The 23,223-nt window shown below is 29.7% G+C and overlaps 1 pseudogene; it reads right to left on the bottom strand.

Annotated features, from left to right (window-relative positions):
* Nucleotides 1-15,666: 15,666 nt before the first annotated feature.
* LOC114176391 lies at nucleotides 15,667-22,989 on the bottom strand (annotated as a pseudogene).
* Nucleotides 22,990-23,223: the final 234 nt, after the last annotated feature.

Raw genomic sequence — 23,223 nt, 5'->3', positions numbered from 1 at the left:
CATTGGTCAAAATTAACGGCGATGACCAAATTAAATAATTTTTAAGAAAATGAGGACCAAATTGAGACAATGAAAAACTTAAGAACCAAATTGAAATTTCTTGACAAATAGAGAGACAAAAAAGTAATTTAACCTTATTTTTAAATAAATGGAATTTCAAAAAACTCGATTTTGATAACATATGATTCTTGAAAATTGCATCCTCTATATCTTCACATTTTCATCATCCATGATAATTACCCTATCAACTAAAGACAACAACCATTTCACTTCTAATATGGGATAAGAATTTTCAACTCTCTCTCTCTATATATATAAGTGTTATCTAATAATTTTAATTCATACAACTCAACCAAATATATAACTTTTAAATATAGCAAATTTATTAAATGGAGTATCATTCACTTTGAGCATGTGTTCATGTGAAAAGATGAATTTGTGTGAAAATGAATTTGTATAGATATGAGTAAATATCTTTTGTGTTTCTTTTAAGGAATTTGAAGATAAAAGCAAATAAATTTTAAGATCAAGTTTATAAGTGATTTGATCCATATGATAAATAAAAAATATTAAAAATATAACATTATAATTTTACTCTTATAGTTAAAATTAATATATTGTTATTATTTATTATAATAATTATTATTTATAATATATTATTATTATTATTATTATGTATTTTTATTATAATTATTATATATATATATATATATATATATTATTAATTATATTATAATATATTATTATTATAACATAAATCCAAGAACCGGTTTTCTCCATCCCATACTATTATGTATATTATAATATTATTATTATCATATTTTTATATATATATATATATAATATTATTATTAATTATTATATATATTATTATTATTATTAATATAAACCTAAGGAACGCATTAGTACCTGATTCTTTCCCTCCCACCCGATGCAAATAACTCACACTTTGTGGGAATCGGTTCAATAACTGATTTCCTCATCCACACACTCTACACAACACATTCTAGAAAAGCACCAGACACACATGGTAGTTGTTTTGCACACTCACACGTATAAAACTAAATTTGATGACACGTGAAGAATATAATGGTAAAATAATTATTTATCCTCACATATCTTCACAAGTTTGGCGATACGGTATTTTGAGCGAATTTCATAAATCCATCTTTATCCTCATTCTCAAATTAGTGCATTGAAACACGATTTGTACTTCAAATTTGCTGTTCTGAATCAGCACAATTGTTAAATCCATTTGTACAACATAACATAAGATTTAAAATAAGAAATTAACTTATTTTTTCGAGTTGGGATTTGCTTGGCAAATTTTCAATCATCGAGATAATAACAATTTTTACAATGTCACACAAACAAATAATGATTCTAAATATAACCATCAAAAAATTCAATTAACCATACATTTAATAAGTAATATTAATTTCAAACATTTTGTCAAATATACACCATGTACATGCTGTAACAATATTTTGCTTATAAAGTGAGTGAGTGGAGAAGAATAAGACAAGGCAATAAGAAGGAAGGGGAATAGGAGAAGAAAAAGGAGAAATAGTAGATTCGATGACAAAACCTTGGTGACAGCGACAACGATGCGGGTGAAGAAGTGGTGGAGGCCATTAGAGGTGGAGGAAGAGGATGAAAAGGAGTCAGAGGTGACAGTAGCGATGTCGACGCTGGTGGCGGTCAAAGGAGGAGGAAGATGAAGAAAAAGAAAAATATTGAAAAAGAAGAACAAAAGGAGGAAGAAGAAGAAAACTCACTTGCAATACTTACCAGTTGATTTGACCGACAACCATAATTCGTTAGTAATTACTAACAAAGGTTCGTCGCTTTTTGTCTTATAAAAGGATCTCGCAAAGACGTGTCTACGCCAAAGATTTATTGAATAACACACCTAAACTTGTTTTTTTCGAATAAATTTTTCTAAAAAAAAAACATAAATATCAATTTTTGTGAAAATCGTTAACCTTGTTAAGTCCTACACTTTACTCAGGTTGAGAATCAAATAGTTTCATAAAATATATATATATATTTAATATTCACGAAGAACATTTAACCATCTTTTGATACAAAAAATATATTTAATACTTTAGGACTTAGTTAAGTAAGTCCTTAATAAATTAGAGTATTTTTTTTATTGAGTCCATGTAAAATTTTCTTGGTTTATTTAGTACTCAAATTGATATTTTTAATTAAGTATTTATAGTTTAATTTTTATGTTAAACTAGGTAACAACACTATTATATAGGGATGGTAAAATGGACTAGGCTTAATGAGCTAGTCCATCAGCCCATGATAAATGGACGGGTTGGGTTGGAGATCTCAACCTGTCAGCCCGTTCATTTTGTCGTCCAACCCGTCAACTTGTCGGGCCAAAGTACGGGTTAGTCTGTCTTGACCCATTGACCCCTTTTTAAAAAATAAAATAAAATAAAAATAATTAAAAGTTTAATTTTTTATATTATTTTTTAAATGTGTAAATATATAATAGTGTTGTAATTTAAATCATTAACACATACAAGTTAAGTCTCAATTACTAGTTATAATTGAGTAATTTAATATATAAATGTAATAGTTATTTTAATTTATTTAATTAAAAATATTAACTAATCAATTAAAAGCTTAAAAAATATTTTATTTGATTAAATATTCTTTTAATATTAATTTATATGCATATATATATATATATATAAACAAATTTTAAAAATTTATATTTTTTAAAACAAATTAACAAAGTTGAAAAGTAAAAAAAGAAAGAAAAAAACTGATGTTTTAAAACAAATTATAATGTCCATTTTCGTTGTTTTAAAGTTTTGGATCCAACTTTGGTAAAAGGCCCAAGGCCTCCCTACTTGTTATTCACTCAGTTTTTCACTCTTTTTTTTCCTAATGCATTTAAAACAGTTTCAACTCTCTCATCTTCTTTGAAACAGAAGCTGAGCTAGGGCACTGCCAGAACCCCTTCGAGCTCGCCCAACGCTCCCTCCACGTAAGTTGAACACCAAAACTCTGTGTTTTCCTTATTTTCCAGTTCAGTTGCATTGGTTTTGTCTTAGGTTCTTCTTTAGAGCCTTATTCTTGTCCTTGTGCTTATGTTTTCAGCTCCTTAGTCGTTTCTGGAGCAATTGTGGTACTTTCGTTAGGCCTCCCTTCCCGCAAGTTTTTTTTTCAGTTTCGAAGTAAGGGAAGTTAGAACTCAAAAGCGTTTAAAGTGATCTTTATGGTTTTTGCCTGAGATTGGATGTTGAATTGTAATAGATTGATGATTGCATGTAATGAAATTGATTGTATGTTGTTTGAACTAAAATTTTTGGTTTGCATACGCGAGCAAGGGTGAAATCTGAATCTGTTATTTTCGCTCAAGCGAATAACCCTCGCCTGAGCAAGAATAGCAGAAAACTCACCCAGCAGATTTATGTTCTAGTTGTCGCTCAGGGACGAAGAGGTTTAGTTTTGCAGTTTTGAGCGAAGAGTAATCTCGCTCAAGCGAGAACTCGCAAAACCTTACAATGCTCACTGTTCGAACCCCCACCCAGATGAGAAGGGCTTGCTTGAGCGAAAGAACCCCTTTCGCCTGAGTGAGGACTTTAAGCTTTAGCGAGACTTGTGCAGGGAAAACAATAATTACTGAATTGGTTCCATAACTGGTTTATGTTTATTTACTTTTTAAAGTACAATGAATGATGTCATGTATGTTTTATGTGCTATAATGAGACTAAAATTGGTGTGCTTTGTATGAAATGATAATGGATGTGTGAGAGTATATATATGGTATGAGCTTGACGTAATTTCATGAGTCTCTTGGGGCAACTTTGTGGTGGTGTTTTTGTAGTGTATGTAATGAAATAAGGATTCATGTAAGGTTGCATCTTGACACTCTAACAAATTAGTTAGACTTACGTAGAATAGACTGGTTCATGTGGTGAGAGTAGAAGGATGTTCTAATCTTTGGTAGGATAATGACCCTAGATGATCATGGACTAACCTTGTGTGTGGTAGGGTGAAACCCATTAGTAATGACTATGCAGAGCAGTAGAGGCACCACAAGTGCAAGCAACTAGTGAATCCGATCTCATTACATGTATTTGAATAATTGAGTTAGAAGGTCTTTTATTGTTAGCTATGACATGCTTTGTGTGTTTACTGATTGGTTGTTTGTTTTAGATATGGCAAATAAACCCGTCCCCGTGGGTATTGCCTGAACTTGTCCCCGTTTTGACAGGGAATCCCCGCATTGACTGGGTATGGGTATGGGTATGGAGAATCTCCAATTTTTTTAATTGGGTATGGGTATGGGGATGGGGATATACATATCCCCGCCATAATACCCGTCCCCGCCATATCTCTATCCTCATTTAAATTATTAAAATATTCAAAATTAATTAAGTAACCATATATATATATATATATATATATATATATATATATATATATATATATATATACTTTCCATTTTTTATTTCTTTTAATTATTTGGTTTGTTATAAAACTCATTCGCATCTCCAATATATTTTTTATCTTATCATAACCTTTATGTAATTATGTTAAAATGATGTATGTCAATAAAAACAATTGTATTTCTAACATTTGAATATTTCTATTATTTTTTAATATTTTTATTTACTGTATATTTTTCTTTCACATAAGAATGTTTAATACTCTCAATTTAAGTGTTTAATCTCATAAACATTTCATTTACTAGGTAATACAAAAAAAAATTACTTATTATTATTATTAATTTTTGTTTCATTTGAAAAACTTTTTTGTTTCGCTAAAATAATTTTTGTTATTTCTCAAACATTGAGTATATATATTGATATTTGAAAATTTTTCTTAGATCTCTAAGATATTTTTCATCTTATTATACCCTTAATTATACATTTGTTTTTCTTTGTGCAATTCCTTTCAATAGTCTCCCAATTGTTTATAAGACACATTTGTTAATTTTTTAATATTTTTATTTTTTGTTTATTTTCATCATGTAGAATACTATTTTGATATATTTTATCTAATTATTTTTTAGGTTTAATTATACCTTTGGTCCCCATTTTCGTAGCAAAATCTCAATTTGGTCCCTATATTTGTTTTTGTATCAATTTGGTCCCTTCCGTTAGTAGTACAGTAACACCGTTAAAGGAGTGTCATGTGTCATTTTCTGGATTTTTTGAATTTTTTTATTCTTTTTTTTTGAATTTATTTTTAAAAAATTGTCACATGTCAAGCTGTCGTGTCGTCGTGCCACGTGGTAGTGACAAAGTGATGTGACAGTGACAATGACACATGTCACTTATATGACAGATGTCATTTCCACTTTCTCAATTTGGTCCCTATATTTTAATTTTTGTCTCAATTTAATTTTATTTTTGTAAAAATTGAGCAACTTTGTCCCTCTTCAAACTGAAATCAAATTTAATTTTTATATAAATGTACACAAATATTTCTATAAAATTGATATTTCAAGTAAATATTTTTAACAAAATTAAGTTTATTTAATTAATATTTTACATTGAACTTTATTTAAAATTGTTTTAAAGTTGTTAATAGACAATAATGTTAATAAAAAAAATCATAAATTATAGTGATATTTTATTACATCATACTTTAATATTATTTTTTTATTTGAATTTATATTTCAAATAATTGTATAATTTTAAAATGTGTAAAGTTCAATAATTTGTACACAAATGTTTGAATTGATGTAAAAATAACAATTATAAAAATTTTAAAAATAATTTTAACTAATTCATGTAATAATAAAAACATATAAATTTGAAATTTGAAAACAATTTTAAGTAAAGTTGAATGTCAAACACAAATTTAAATAAACTTAGTTATGTTAAAAATATATAATAAAAATATCAATTTGAATAAAAATATCAAATTTAATAAAAATATTTGTATAACATTTATATAAAAATTAATTTTTGTTTCAATGTGGAGAGAGAGAAAATTGGACTATTTTTACAAAAATAGGAACTAAATTGAGAAAAAAAAAATAGAATACAAAGACCAATTTGAGATGGAGGAAATGACACCTAGCATAATATTGACATGTGGCATTATCACTGCCACATCACTCTGTCACTGCCACGTGGCACGACAACCGTTTGACACGTGACAATTTAAAAAAAATCAAAAAAATAAATAAATAAAAAATTCAAAAAAAAAAATCAAAAAAAAATTCAAAAAATCCAAGAACTGACACGTGGCACCTCAATTAACGTTGTTACTGTACCAGTAACAGAAAGGACTAAATTGAGATCAAATTTCCTAAAACAGAGACCAAAATGAGATAAAAAAAAAATAGAGGGACCAAATTGAGATTTTGTTATAAAAATGGGGACCAAAGGCATAACTAAACCTATTTTTTATTTTCTAACTCATTATCATTATACTTTAAGTTTTTCACTATAATTGTATAAATAATTTTTACTTACTACAATATAAAAATTTAATGTAATTGCTATGAATATTTTTTTTATCACCATCTAACATATATTGGAGTTCAAAAGATACAAGATCTATGTTAAAATTTTATTATGTTTATTAATGTTTATTATTTGTTTTTTACGTCATTTTGATCAAATGATGTATTTTAACTTTTATTAGTGTATAAAAAAATGATTCATTATAATTTAAGACATTGAAGTAAACAAACATTTAAAATAAAATATATTTTAATTTGAATATTTTTTTTCTTTTTATATTTTTTTAAAAAAATATTTTTAAAATTTATCAACTAGGTTTCATTAATGTTTTGGTTCTCATGAAATTTTATTTGGTATTCTAATATAAAATATAAACAATTATAATTTATTTCAAAGTATTTGATATCGAAGAAACAACTATCCTCCTAATATTGAATATTTGATAATATTATGTTTCCTTTACCGTAATTTTTTATTATTTTATAAAAATTATTCAAAATTAATATTAAAGTAGTAAGAAAACGGGTACGAATATGGGTACGAGATTATACTCGTTACCCGATGGGGATGGGGATGGAACAAAAGTTTGATATCCATTGGGTTTGGGTATGGGGATGGGGATGAATTTTTGTTACGGGGATGGGTACGGAATAGCGAAACCCGTCCCCGCATCGCCCCGTTGCCATTAGAGATGGCAAATAAACCCGTCCCCGTGGGTATTGTCCGAACCCGTCCCCATTTTGACGGGGAATCCCCGCATTGACTGGGTATGGGTATGGGTATGGAGAATCCCCGACTTTTTCAATTGGGTATGGGGATAGGTATGGGGATGTACATATCCCCGCCATAATACCCGTCCCCGCCATATCTCAATTCTCGTTTAAATTATAAAAATATTCACAGTTAATTAAATAACCCTATATATATATATATATTCTATTTTTTATTTCTTTTAATTATTTAGTTTGTCATGAAATTCATTCGCATCTCCAATATATTTTTTATCTTATCATAACATTTATGTAATTATGTTAAAATGATGTATGTTAATTAAAAAATTTCATGTCTCACATTTGAATATTTTTATTTATTTTTAATCTTTTTATTTATTATATATATTTTTTTCATATGAGAATGTTTATACTCTCGATTTAAGGTAATATAACAAAAATTATTTACTTATTATTATCATTATTATTAATTTTTGTTTAATTTGAAGAACTCTTTTGTTTCATTAAAATAATTTTCGTTATTTTTCAACCATTGAGTATATATGTTGATATTTGAAAAGTTTTCTTAGTTCTCTAAGATATTTTTCATCTTATCATACCTTAATTATACATTTGATTTCCTTTGTGCGATTTCTTTCAAAAGTCTCTCAAATTATTTCTAAAACACACATTTGTTATTTTTTTAATATTTTTATTTATTGTTTATTTTCATCATGTAGAAAAAGATTTTGATATATTCTATCTAATTATTTTTTATTTTATAAATCATTATTAATCATACTGTAACTTTGTCACTATAATGATATTTATGAATAGTATATGATAATTCATTATAAGAAAAACATGAAATAGTGACTGATTTAGTCATTGACCCATATCAGTCACTATTTTTCGTCATTTGTGGTAGTAGTTGATTTATTGTCTGAATCAGTGATTAGATTAGTGACCGATTCAATGATCGAATCGGTACTTGATTTAGTGACCAATTTAATTACTAATTTATTTGTAATTTAGTGACAACTTTTTTGGTCACTAATGATATTTAACCACTTCAAACATAATTTAATAATTAGTTCTTTAAGGTATTTTTCATCTTATCATACATTAATTATACATTTGATTTCTTTGTGCAATTTCTTTCAATAGTCTCTCAAATTATTTATAAAACACACATTTGTTAGTTTTTTAATATTTATTGTTTATTTTCATCATGTAGAATAATATTTCGATATATTCTATCTAATTATTTGTTATTTTATAACTCATTATTAATATACTGTAATTTATTCACTTTAATTGTATAAATAACTTTTATTTACTACAATATAAAAATTTAATGTAATTGCTATGAATATTTATTTGTCACTATCCAACATATATTGAAGTTCAAAAGATACAAAATCTATGTCAAAATTTTATTATTATGTTTATTATTTGTTCTTTGTGTCATTTTGATCAAGTGATGTATTATAACTTTTATTAGTGTATAAAAAAGAGATTCATTAGAATTTAAAAAATTGAAGTAAACAAACATTTAAAATATATTTTAATTTGAATATTTGTTTTCCTTTTATATTTTTTTGAAATATTTTTTAATTTTATCAACTAAGTTTCATCAATGTTGCAGTTTGCAAATTTAATAAATGTTTTGGTTCTCATGAAATTTTATTCGGTATTCTAATCTAAAAATGTAGACAATTATAATTTATTTCAAAGTATTTGATGTGGAAGAAACAATCATCCTCCTAATATTGAATATTTGATAATATTATGTTTTCTTTACCATAATTTTTTTTCTTTTATAAAAATTAATATTGAAATAGTTAGAACACGGGTACGGGTATGGGTACGAGATTATACCCGTTACCCGGTGGGGATGGGGATGGGACAAAAGTTTGATACCCGTTGGGTTTGGGTATGGGATGGGGATGAATTTTTTATGCGGGGATGGGTATGGGATAGCGAAACCCGTCCCCGCCCCGCCCCGTTGCCATCCCTAGTTTGTTTATAATTTGTTTAATGAATTGCTTGCTCATTTATATGTTAAAAATTATGTTTTACTAGCTTATCCTTTTTCTCTTTGTTTCTGTTTTTTTTGTTTGGTTTTCTTTTTTGCAATGATCACCGATGTTGGTGTGAGTAGATGTGAGATTCTTGGAGATTGCTCAAATGGTGTTGATTTGGAGATCGTTCAGATGGTAGTGATGTTGTTATCTAGTTTAAACGTATTAATTATTGATCTTTTGATGAACTGTTTATTTTGTAATTTCCTGACTCAGTTGAGCAGTCCTTTTTGCTTGACTATTTTACTTTATGAATAACATTTATGACATTGTTCTGTGCCTTTGATTTGTCCTTCTAGTTCAGTATATTTTGGATACATGTAATAGTTGATTCTTATGTACTTCTTGTTGTTGCTCTATATTATTATAATTTTGTGATACTTTATTTATTAGATGAGATGCCAGAGTAATTAGCAGTGATAATAAATAATAATAGTAATTAAATATTATAACAAATTATAAAAATAATATATATAATAATTAATAACAATAATATTAATTATTAATAATAGTTTTTTATTATAAAATAATAATAATTAATTTTTTATTAAAATTTATTAAATAATAATTTTTAAAATTTAATATTTTTAAGTAATTCAATAATTATTTTACATTTTTACTATAAAAGTTATTTTAGTAAATTTTAAATTTTATCTATTACAATTTTGTTATTTTATGTATCACACTACTTAAATCATTTATTAACTTTCATAAAATTTATCTCTAAATCCACTCATTTTATCTTTTAAATCTACATAAAAATACACATATTCATCCACACACATTCATCTTCACATTCTATTCCAAATCAATCTCAATATACAACCACAACCTAAATCTTAAACTTTAAATTATATAAAAATAAAAAAGTTAAACTCATATCATATTTATTTCGTATCTTCAACTAAATCTGCTCAAAATACTTATCCATTATCAATGATAACTAGATTTGATCTTCTCCAAGGGGAAGAAATGTTACTCGAGGTTGTTGCTGGTTATGTATGTTACAATAACCAAAGAAAAAAAAACAATTATGTAAAGTAATAAAAGTTGCAGACTCTATAATCTGACTCAGTTTTTGCTCTTTTTTATTTCTCGTAAAAGTCAACTTGAAGCTAAATTGGGGAGAAAAATGGATATGCAGTAAATGGTGGTGGTCCCTACCTTAGCTGTTGGGTGATCATAGATAGATATGATCCAGAAAAGTTAGTACACTTTGGAGTTTGGTTCCCACATACGCTTACGTTTGTATTTAATAATCGATTATGCATATGCATTATCAACTAACATATACATTTGAGTTCAATTTTCCGTTTTTTTACCCTTATCGTATAATTTATATTTGATAATTATTAAAATGGATAATTTTAAAAAAAATTATCAATACGAAAAAAGGGTATCAGACTTATACAATTTGAAAATAACAAATTGTATGTCACAAATATGATTTTATCAAGTCACAATACATATGATTTCAGTTTTATATTAATATTAATTAATATTAATAGAGCGAAATATTTTATTTTTATTAAAAAAATAAAATTGTATGTAAATTGGACGACTCGGACAGAAAGTTACAATTCAACGAGTCCTTGAACATATAAATTGAGATTATCAAGTACGACTTATTCAGAATGAAGTCTACAACTTCAATATTTTTTATTTTTATTTTTTAGTTAAAATGATAAATTTAATTTTTTTATAACTGATGTCTATTTTTTTATATTTAATAAATTGTATTAAAATAACAAAATAAATAGTGGAAGACATTTTACTAAAAATTGAAGAAAGAAGGAAAATATTATTAGAGAAAAAGAAAGAAATATTAAAGAGAAAATGTTAAAATATATTATAAATGATCATAATAATTTTAAAGTTCTACAATAAGTTGAGAAATGATCGTTTATAATATATTTTATTATTTTCTCTAATAATATTTTTTCTTTTTTTCAAATAATATTTTTTATAATTTTTAATGATATATCTTTCATTATTTATTTTATATTATTTTAATATAACTTATTAAGTATAAAAAAATTAGGCATAAGTCACAATAAAAACTAAATCTATTATTTTAACTAAAAAATAAAAATATATAAAACATTGAAGTTGTATACTTTATTTCAAAGGAGTCGTATACCACAACCACGGTTTATATAAAAAAATGTCAATGAAAATTACGACTTCCTATCCCAAGTCATCTGATTTACACATGACTTTATTTTTGTAATAAACAATAAAATACTCTGCTATGTTAAAATTAATATCAGGCTGAAGTCAGATTTGTTGTGTATGACTTAATAAAGGCGTACTGGTGTCATAAGACTTGTTTTTTAAAATTGTATAAATCTTATATGACTTCCCCAAATTGATAATTTTTTGAAAATTTGTCCATTTCAATAATTATCAAGTATAACTATGTAAGACCCCTTTTTTTATTTCACACTCTGTCTTAAGTAGGGGTTGGGCCTGGCCTTTTCGATGGCCCAAGACCAGCCCACTTTGGACCCCAAAACCCCCTCACAGTCCCTCACTCTTCATTTTGTCTAATTTTACAGAAAATAGTCCCCCTCCCTCCTCCAACTTTTGAGCAGCAGCTCTACTAGGACACAACTAGAGTGTTCTTCGGAGCTAGTCTAAAGTCCTCTCCAAGTAAGTAAAACACTTGAGCTTTGTATTTGTCCCCTTCATTTTCTGCTTAGTAGTGTTGGTCGTCCAACTTGGGCTTGCTCTAATAGTTTTTTTTTTTCGTGTACCCCATATACGTTACAGCTTCTTAATCTATCGTGGTGTTGTGTGAGCTGCTGTTAGGGCTCTCGTTTCCTTTAGCCCTCTTTTTCTCAGGTAAGGGAAGCTAGGGTTTCACTTTTTTTTAAGTTGTTTTGCTTGTTCCTGTTTCGTTTGGCCGAGTTTGATTAATGTTTTGTGGAATATGAGACAAGATTGGGGAAAACGTTAATTTTTTGTGTATTTCCAAGTTAGGGGGTTCAAATATTCATGAAACTGTGATATTTGACGTTATTTTTCGTATTCTGGAAGCGTCGAGTGGTCGTTGGGCGAGTGCCTTGTCGCTGGGCAACTATGTCTTTTTCTTATATGCGCAGTTTTAGTAAAATTGACTTTCTCGACTCATTAACCGTTGGATTGAGCTCAAATTTGGACATGTGGTTCATAACATGCTATTTTGTGGTTTGACCGGTTGGATCGTCGATTAGATGTTTGTAGCTTGAGAAATGTGTCACGCATTACTGCAACGATTTTGGTTTTGTGATAATAAATTTTCTTAGGAATTTTGGTATAAGAATTATGGTGTAAGCATTATGGTTGTGTGTTGTGCTTGATTTAATGGAATTGCAGGTACTTAAATGTTGACACTCACTTATTTGGGATGAATATTATTTTGTGATATATATATGTCATGGTATGCATTTATAAAGTATGAGATTAAATGAAATCTTATTATGTTGAGTATGAAATGGAAAACATGACTTGTTTGGTTGGTGATGGATTGACATGAGACTTGAATGATTGAGATGACATGTGGAAATTATTGGTAAAAAAGTTTCAAGGGAAAATCTTGGTGATGGGTTAGTGTATACCTTGATATAGAAGATGTCTAGATAAAGGAAGGTATCCTGAACTCTAATAATCGTTCATGCTCACATAGAGCAGAATGATTTATGTGGTGAGAGTGGCATGAGGTCCTAGTCTTGGGACATATTGGGCCCAAGACATTAGAGGATTAACCCTGTGTGTGGTTGGGTGATAACCCTTTGCATCTAGACTCTGCAGAGTTTAGAAACCAGCACATGTGCATACTTTCTTTAGAATTCTATATCAATAGTATGATCCAGATATTGAGTTAGAGAGTCCTTTAATTGTTTGTTTTCACATGTTTTGGGTGATTATTGCTTTGCTTGTCTACAACCTGTTTTATAATCTACTTGCTCAATAACATGTTAAATATTTCACTCTAGCTTACCTTTCTCTTTGTGTCTGTTCTCTTCTTTGGCTTTTTCCTTTTGCGATGATCACTAAATCATTGGTGGGAGCAGATGTGGAGACTCTTGGTGATCGTGATGTTGGCGGGAGGCTGCGATGTAGTTAGGCTTCCTAAATCCTTTATTGCTCATTGTTGAGTCTTTCTTCTTGTGTACTATTATCTTGTAGTTTCTTGCTCTTTGAGCAAATTTCCAATTTAATATAATTTGTGTTTAGATTTTATTCAGGGCATTGTGCTGTGTCTTTGGGTTTCCATTCCAGTATAATGTGGGATAACTGAAAAAGGTTAATTGTAATATACTTTATGTCGGTGCCCTATTTTATACTATAAACATGCGGTGTTCTATTTATTTGAATTATTCAACTAAATTGGGACGTTACAAACTACACCATAATGATAAAAAACCTCAATTTTCTTGCATAATGGCTTACTATTTTTCCTTTATCCACTATGCATAACTTTGATCTCCAGTGGTCATTGGTTCCATGCTCAATCCAATTTTTTTATTTTTTCAGAACAAAAATAAATATAAGACCAAATTTATAATTTATTTATCACATTATCCCTCTCTTTCCATTTCTCTCACTATTTTTTCAAACCAAACACACGATTATTTACATTTTCCATTCATTTTCCTTAAACTTCAACTAAACAATTTCACTCTTTATCTTATCTTTCACATTTTCTTCTCTCTCACAAATTATTTAATTTAAATTTGTTTGAATTAAAAGAGGAATGAAAACAAAAATTTGGGTTATGCATTATCACCCTGAAAGTATATTATGGATTAGTTTTTTTCACAATGGGAATACATTTTTCCATAATCTATGTGATCAGTGGCGGAATTTGGACAAAAAATCTATGAGTGTCAATTTAAATTTTTTATATATAATTTATTAATTAAAAAACTTTTTATTTTTTTATTTAAATAATTTTTATTCCGCAATTCACACTTTTCAATTTTTAATCTTTCTAATTGATTGAATTCACGTAAAAATGGGTATTCTAATTTATATTCCAATTCAAGATTATTCAACCAATTCATTGTATGTGGTGAAAACATAAAATTCCAACATTTTATAATGTAAGTTTATACTAATTTGAGAAAAGTATAATTAGGATTCATGTCAATCTCATAAAAAAATCCCTAAAGTCAAGTTAATTTTCATACTAATTTAAGGAAAACTTAATTTAAGAGAAATATTATAATGAGAGAACCATAAATCTAACCTTACATAGATCATAATACGATACTGATTCCAGAGATCTTGTGAGTATGCGTTATTCAATCTCTCTGTTCTCCAATCTTCATTTCTTAATATGTCTTTCTTTTTATTTATACAGTTTATTAATGGTTTACTGTAAAAAAAATTATGACCATACACAAAATTTTAATTCTTTATTATTCAAGGTCCATCAAATTAATTTTATTTTATTTTTAAATATATAAATTATATATATATATATATATATATATATATATATAATTTAATAAATGTAATATATAAATATGAATTTAAAAAATACGTATAAATATATATAAAAATTCAAATTAAAAATTATGAGGAGTCGTGACTCCCCTTGGTCAAAAAGATGGTCTGTTGTTGTATGTGACTTTAAAATGTATTATAAAAAAATTCAAAAAAAAAATTCAAAAAGCAATATATTAAAATAAATTATTTTAGAAAATATCAAAATTTAGAGTAATTATTCTAATTTTTTTACTATTTTAATTTTAATATTCTTATTTTATTATAGTATAAACATATATATTAATAAAATACGAGATGATTTAAATTTATTTATTATTTTAATGTTTTTATTCTACTCATTATTATTATTATTTATAATACTCATTATTATTATTTTAATATTTGTTTAGTTTTCCCTATTCTACTTCTATTTTTTGCACTTTCTTTCAAATGCATCGTCTTTATCAGGAAATTACCCAAAACAAAACACTGGGTTAAAAGCTACCAAGTGAGAGTACAAAGTTTTCTTCATTATAAAGATTTAAACATCTTACCACATACCTACCAATCTTATTAGACTTTATTGAATATTTTATTAACAAATATAATAATGCTATAGTGATATATTTGTATCTTTCTTATACCAATTTTTGATATAACGAATTACATTTCATCCATCTCCCTTTTTTTCTTTTCGTCACAGTATTTCAAGTTAAATTTGTGCTGTGTTCGTGCTTCTACGTTGTTTATTTTTGTTGTGTCTGATTTCTAACACGTTTGTTTTGCCTCTAACAAACACGTGAGATCCATTAATATTTGCATCTAACAAACACGTGAAATATATGTATTGTTTTTTAATAGAAGTATAAATATATCTTTTAGACATGCCTGTGTAAAAATAAGAGAGTTCTCACCTTGCCAATAACCATGATACAACAGAATCATTGTAAATTTTGTTTAAAACGATTATTATGATTAGTGTTTAGAAGTTGTACACCTGTTAGAAAGTATTCGAGTAATTCTATCAGAATTTACAATATTCTTGTAAGAAAACGGTATCTAAGAGTGTGCACAAAATTTCAAGCACCTAAGGTGAAATTTCTCACTCTGTCAAACCAATTAGGCTCCACTAATCATACAATAATAATCTTTAAAAAGCAGTTAGTTGTCATACCCACCAAGGCTTGTCTATGACATCCTTGGAGAACACGTACCGAAACCTTGAACTAAAAGGTAACCATTCTATTATCTGAGATGGCTTTTTGATGGATTTAGGATCAAGGCACTTCTGCATTGAATCACGCAGCTTCTTGTCAACACTCTCCATGACCCATCCAAACAGATCATCTATGCTTATTGATGCTTCTCTAGAAAATCTTTCCAACAATTTTGGCAGAAATACTTTTCTTGACCTTTTCACAATTACATTTGCTTGGAGAAACTCCCTCTTGGCAATATTTAGTTCTTCACTTATATTTGTTGCTGAATAAACCTTTAACTGCAACATTGTAATTTTTAAATATAAAATTCTTAATCAACTCTTTAAAATCAGGGTAACAGAGAGTGCAAGTAGTATTATAGATGAAGAGTGAAACTACTATCAGAGTCCTGCATCATTAGTGTAGAAGATGATCAATTACATTCTTCATAAGCCAAAAACTAGAAGTTCAATTAGTTAGCAGAGAAAAATTACCACAGGATCTGACAAAGCGCCAGTACAAAGGGCAAAGCAGACAAGGGGTTGGGATTTAGTAAGACACAATTTGGAACTGAGAAGTTGTCTTTCTTCACCACTTTTCTTCCTCAGGGCAGCAGACACAATGCTTTCAAGCCACTGTAATTGATAAAACAACAGACAAAAAAGAATAATTGCGTGAAAATTTTTATTTTGTCCTAACTAGGAGTCAATTTAGGTGTTAGAAAATTTTATTTTAAAATTTGCTTTTGGAAAATAAGTGTTAAGAAATGATTTTAAGTCCAAGTCAACCCCACAACACCAACTTCTAAGAAGAGGTTTGTACCTATTTATATACTATGAAACTGTCTTATTTATAATTAATATAAAACTTTCAACATAACAAAACAATATAAAGGTTAAAAAACTGCCTAAGCATATCATGCTTGCGAAAAAGAATGAAGTTGATTAATGTCTTGCATTATTCTCATTCCAGTGAAAAAGAAAAATCTAGACAAGTTTACAAGGACATGGTTGACTATTGAATCATAGCTGTGCTTACCAATTTAGATGCCACAGAGATTCAAAATTAAAAACATTGATGCCTTTCTAAAATAACATAGGACTGGAGGCAGCGGATGCAAATCTTACAAAGAGTCAATGATTTGTAAACCTCTACTGGATAGGGAGGAGGTTTAATAGTCGGACACGTTTGACAGGATTAATCCTTAAACATACCAAAATAATATATATTAAGAGCTTTTTAAATTCAAAGATGGCGTTAAGGAGAGTACCCGTCCAATCCTAGGCGTCCGGAAGCAAAATATCATTTGTTCTATGGCATTTGCACTTACGATATGACCGCCAATGTTGTAAGCAGCCTGCACTATACAATTGTACTCATCAATTGACAACGAGTATGATTTATAGTAAATCAAAAGAATATGTTGTCATTGTCAGCGAACAAAATTCATATACCAATGCTATTTTGAACGCAATTAAAGACTTTCTACTTATTTTGATTTCCCAAATTGGTGATGAGAAATAAACAAGTTATTTGGTTGTTACTGGCCTGAGCTTCGCTAGAAGAATAATTTGAAGAAAACACAAACCTTCCAAATCTTCGTTAACGATGCTCTCTGAAAAATATTCTCCCTGAACTCATAAATACAACGTGCTTCTAACTGAACAACAAATAAAATTAAATAAAAAAAGTGAGCTACCTTGTGAAACAAGGCTAGCCTCCTGAGAGAGCCCTGGGGAATTCCGTATGCTAAATATGCCTGACAACAGGAGATCAGAGTTATGCATGCTGACTTCCAGAATAAAAGTTACGTAAGCTTGAAATATTTTTAAACAAAAAACATTGTTTCGTCATATGAATATTACATGCATAACAAGCGCATTGTGCACATTGATCCAAAACGCAATTTGTGCATCGCCATCCAGTTGACTGAGTTTGACTTTTTCTAGTTGTTCAACTAGAACTCTGAATATAAACGGGGAGGGGAAAAAACAAGTCACATCACCAATTCAATAAGAAATTCAGTGCAAGAACATAGTATTATAGTATAAATAAACAACTAAGGTACCTAATTAATCGTGTTTTAAAAATGTACACACATCCCAGATTCCCAATAAAGATATGTTAATTGTTAATAACTCCTGCTATAATTATCTAAGAACGCCTAATTCATGAATTTCCAAGCAAGGAAATAAGTTGAAGGTTCATAACGGCCTTAAAATTATTTACTGCCATTTTATATTTCAATTGAAATTGTCATACTTATGGAATCAACCTGTAATTACTGATGGCATAAGAAGCGTGAGAAGAATGACGTTTGTGAGTAGATATCCATGAAATTTCAACTGATGATTTGCAAGACCAGTCACGATCGTCTCCAATACCATGTCGAGGCTGTATAGCATTAGTGGATGACCTTGACAATAATGGCGATCTACCATTTTCATCATTTACAGAGGTTGCACTACGAAGCCAGCAATATACAGTGGCCATGCATCTCACCATTTCCTCAGATAGCTTGCTTGGACACTGATACAGATGGTCTTTCAAAGTACGAAAAATTGTAGTTTTCTCAATTGAAGAAAACTTTTCCTGTGCCTGACAAATGATTTAAACGATTTAAATGAGAATGTTCAGTACAAAATAATTTGAATGCATGAATCCACATGGGAATTATTTTTCCTTAGGTTAGACTTCTTCGTTCGGGATTTGATTGGGCAAAATGTACTGTAGTGCTTTGGTTACTAAAACATTGGGTTTATAATCATATAACCAAACATACCAAACTTATAAAGTGTAAAGAAATGGCTGATTCCTTCAGGTTTCTAAATTCGGGGTCATTAGAACTGGACATTGGGATTGGACCAGTACGTGAATTCAATTCTCTACTGAAAACAGTTTTTTTACATAAACCAGTATGAAATGGACTAAATGACTCAGTTCTGGCAATAAATTAGAGAACCAGGCCAGTACATGTCCCAGCAGAGATGTCGTGGGACCTTATGAATATGCCACATAACCTTGATGCCAATTCTGGCATTTAATTAACGAGCTATGCCAGTGGAGGTGACCTAGAAAGCTGGAAACATATCAATCCCTTTTGTCATCCAGAATTGAGCTTCTACTGTATAAATTCAACTCCTAATAAGAGACTAGAGCAATAACCACTTGTACTTTACAATAATAGTTTTAAATATGTTATACTTCTAAATAATGCCATATCTTAACATTACCAAATCGTAAACACTTTATAGATGTAAAAGGTGATCTTAGAATTAATTTTTAAACATAGATTAAGAAAAAAATTATGTTTTCCAATAAGAGATAAAGTTCAATATGGATGATAAAAAAAAAACAAAGAAATAACCATTTTCAAGGTATGTGACAATTTAAAAATACTATACAGCAACTGAAACCATGAAAATAAGGCAAAGAAAACTGAAAGAGAATAAAAACACATTCTTAAACAGTTTTCTCTTCAAAATATTGATTTTAAAATTTCAGTTTGATCATTATTCAATGCCAAACAAACCGATAACTCTGAACGCCGTATCGGTGTACTTTCTGGTTCAGTAAACATTGCTACTTGCACCAAACATCTTTTAACAAGAAAAGAAATTACATTTGAGACAAATGGCATATTATTAATGGCAAAAGCAAAGACAACAATCAAAGTGCATATGAATAACTGAAAATCAATATCAACGTATCATACCTTGATGGAATCAGAACTAGTCTTTTTAAAATAATTGTTGTCTTTACCACGTGATAAAGGAGTGTGATTAGATCCAAAGATTCTATTCCTCAAGTCGTTGCTGGAAACTAGAGCTTGGAGTGGTCGTAGAGGGAGATGAACAGAATGCACTTGAAATTATACTCGGATGCTTCCTAGATCCTTGCCTTATATGAGCAGGTGAAGCAACAGCAGAACTTTGTTCAGAAGGTGGCCGGCTAACACACTGCTCAAAAATACTTCTGTAAAGGGAAAGTACTTGCTGCTCTCGGCTTGTAACCTCTTCTTCAAGTAACTCAATTTCAGCAATCAAGTCTTTTGTCTAAGGAAAAGGAGGGAAAATGGAAAAATAGTTATTTATATTCCGTTAAACATACACTTGTAGATATGTGTTAGATGAGTCATATCAAAAAGTAAAAAATAAATTTAAAAATACCCATTAAGTGAAAGTGAATAGTCCACTGATTCCATTTTAGTTATCTAACTATGATCCTTTATACGAGAACCAATTTCTCTCATCTATTTTGTGAGTGGAAGTATTGGGGAGAAGAAGTCAACCCACTCAAAGTATTCTTATAAATAACCCTTCGACGAGGCTCATTTCACAGAAATTCTATCCATTGAACATAAGTATATAAGCTGCGCGTCAGATTTCTCAAAGGATATAACATACAGAAAAACTGCATACCTTGGTCTCCCGAAAGTTAGACCAGTTAAGTAGAAGATCATGACCAAGAAATGTTTTATCTGTACACGCCGTGACTGAACTTTATATTTTAAACTGTACGCAAAGCACAGGACCAATAAAATCTTATACTAATTCATAATTTAATAGATTAGAAGATGGACAGAGCAATTATAAAATTTCTGATCATTTGGTATAGAATTCCTAATATGTTAAACGCAAAATCATCCTGAAAGCTTAATGTGTTAGGTAGAGGCATAAAATTGAGTTGCATCTTTAAAGTAGTTAAGCCGAGGAGGGAGTTACGAAACAATTTATGGTATAATAAGGAAAGTTTTTAGAATTTAGAAAGCGGCCAGGTTCATGTATGATATCTTTTACAGAGATCATCAGGATTGCTCATAACGCAGTTTGGATATCATCCAAGTTATATGAATCCTTGACATGATCACTAGTCACATTTGAAGTTAAAAAGCTAAAGGAAAGCAACCTACTGAATAAATCTTGAAAAGCCACCTGAACATAAGTCATTAACGTCAAATTACCTGGGCAGTAAAGTGCCTGTGTCCAGGAGATAGAGTGCTCGAGGCTCGACCCATCGCCCTGTCAAGCAAAATGCGGATAGACCTCTCCTGTTGTAGGCGTAACTGTAGTTGCTCAACCTGCAAATCATTAGAATGCGGGACTCAAACTTTGTCTATCTTCATATACGCACTTATAGCGTTCGTTTTCCGTTGTATATTCTTGGACACAAGATGATTCCAAAAACCTACTTGCGTATGTAATTCCACAACAAAGGACTTCGATAGTTTTTTTTTTTTTTTTCCCTTTGAACTGAAAAAATTATGCTAAATTTATTCTAGAAATAATTTTTTTTTTCAATAAGTTCCATAATGATTTTTTTTCGCCGTCTTAAAGATGGCTCCCGAGCTCTACATCCAGTGGATTGGCTTTGACCCCTTTATTCCTTTTTCCCCACTTCTCAATTTGAACTTGTTATGCGTATTGACTAAAAGAGGAAAAAAAAAATCAGATTACACAACCAGATAGAATGGTTGAAAATAAGGTTAAGAACCTACAGGTCCAGATATACGGAAAAATAGGAGAGAAGAGCTTACATCTTTTTCTAGGTTTGCTCTATGATTTGAAAATGTATTATTGTTTACAGAAGAGAGATTGTCATGCGAAGGACTCCGTAAGCGAGAAGCACTCACAGAAGGTGGCGAAACCTGTTCAAATCATGGTAAATCCAGTGAATTGTCTTCCCAGTCAAATTCAAAATCAAGGTACAAAACGACTATACTGAACAACTGTAATGCAATAATTGTTTGTTCAGACGAATAATACGATTTGAAAGTTTAAACGTCAAATAAAATTTCAGTCTCACAAAGGATTCCTTGCGGTCCTTCTCAACTGGATGCGAGGCTCCACCTCTTTCGTTTTTCAGATTCCTTTCAGAAGCACTGAAAAAAAGTAAAGCAAAAAAAAAAAAAAAACCGTGCAAAATGAATCAGCCGAAGACAATAAGTCAACAAGTATAACATAGTGTATCTAAAGAAACAAGACCAACATTTTTCCATGACATAATCCAGCTCACACCATACTTTCCAATTCTCAGGAAAACTATAAATTTCATCAACACATTGAACCCGAGCCAACCATCCAACAATGCAAACTAAAATTTCATTAGCAAAACCAAACCAGTTACTTTAAAGGAAGAAAAAGTAACAATGCAAGTAATACAAACGAGGCAAATCGAAGACCAAAAAACAAAAAATCTCGATCTCAGCTTTCTCATAAAAACACATTTACGAGGAAATGCAGCTCTCAATGTCCAAATCACTTCTTTAAACATTGCAAAACTCTCCTCTGGCACTCTTCATTTTTTACACGTTGTTTTTACATTTGAAACGAAAGCAAACCGTAAATTTCCACCGACAAAATTTTACACTGACATCCACAAATTACTCAAAGCACTGAAAGAAACAAATTAGTATTTGGCAATGCCGTTATTATTCATATCGCAACAAATAATTAAAAAAGAAGAAGGAAAAGCACCTCTTAGATCGTTTGTGTCGAGTTCCGCCGTAGCGATAATCTCCGTGATCCTCGCGTCCGCACGCTTGTGCGTGGCTCTGTTTTGGAAAGCGGAACTCGGTCATTATTAATTGTGAGAATGCGCATGCAGAGTTGTTGGTTTGGAGAGTGGTATGTGATGTTGTATGAAGAGGCGAAGTTTGAAGCGGATGCAAAATCATAAATGAGAAGCACAAATATCAAAGGCGCAGTAGTGGAAGAAAGAAAGTGTGTGGGCCTGGGTGAATTGAATGGGAAGAGAGGAAGGTTCCACAGGAAGAATAATTGAATTGAATGAAATCTGAAAAAAGAGAAGAACGTGAATGTGAATGCGAAGTGTGAAATAAAAATGGTGAGATAGGTTACCGAATCAGTGCGGCAACGAGACAAGATAGGTTGTGTCCCCGGTATTGAATTGGAAGGTGTTTGGGTGGTTGAGCGCATTCAATGATCGTTGATCAACCTCCACAGTGACTTGAAGCACACGAACGAGTGAGTGAGTGTTGGTTTGACTCGGTTTCGGTTGAGTTTTGCTTCCGATTTTGGGGTTGAATCGTTCAATCAATGCATCATACTTTATTGATTCACGGCAATGTGTGTTACTGTGTTGGCACTTACCCGCTACGATAGTTTAAAGTTTAAACTGAAAACGTAGACAATACGACTCGTACTTGATCCTCTAAAGTCAATTTTATTTACGGTCACGGTACTGTAAATCTGGACCATTCATTAGTTGATTCAGTGGTAGTTGACGATGAGAGAATGTGATCAATAGCCTCACAGGTTCTTCTGTAGAAAAAATCCAGCTGGAGACA

The sequence above is a fragment of the Vigna unguiculata genome, chromosome 3, assembly GCF_004118075.2.
Source record: "Vigna unguiculata cultivar IT97K-499-35 chromosome 3, ASM411807v1, whole genome shotgun sequence".
NCBI lineage: Eukaryota > Viridiplantae > Streptophyta > Magnoliopsida > Fabales > Fabaceae > Vigna > Vigna unguiculata.
This window is presented reverse-complemented; position numbering and strand designations above follow the sequence as displayed.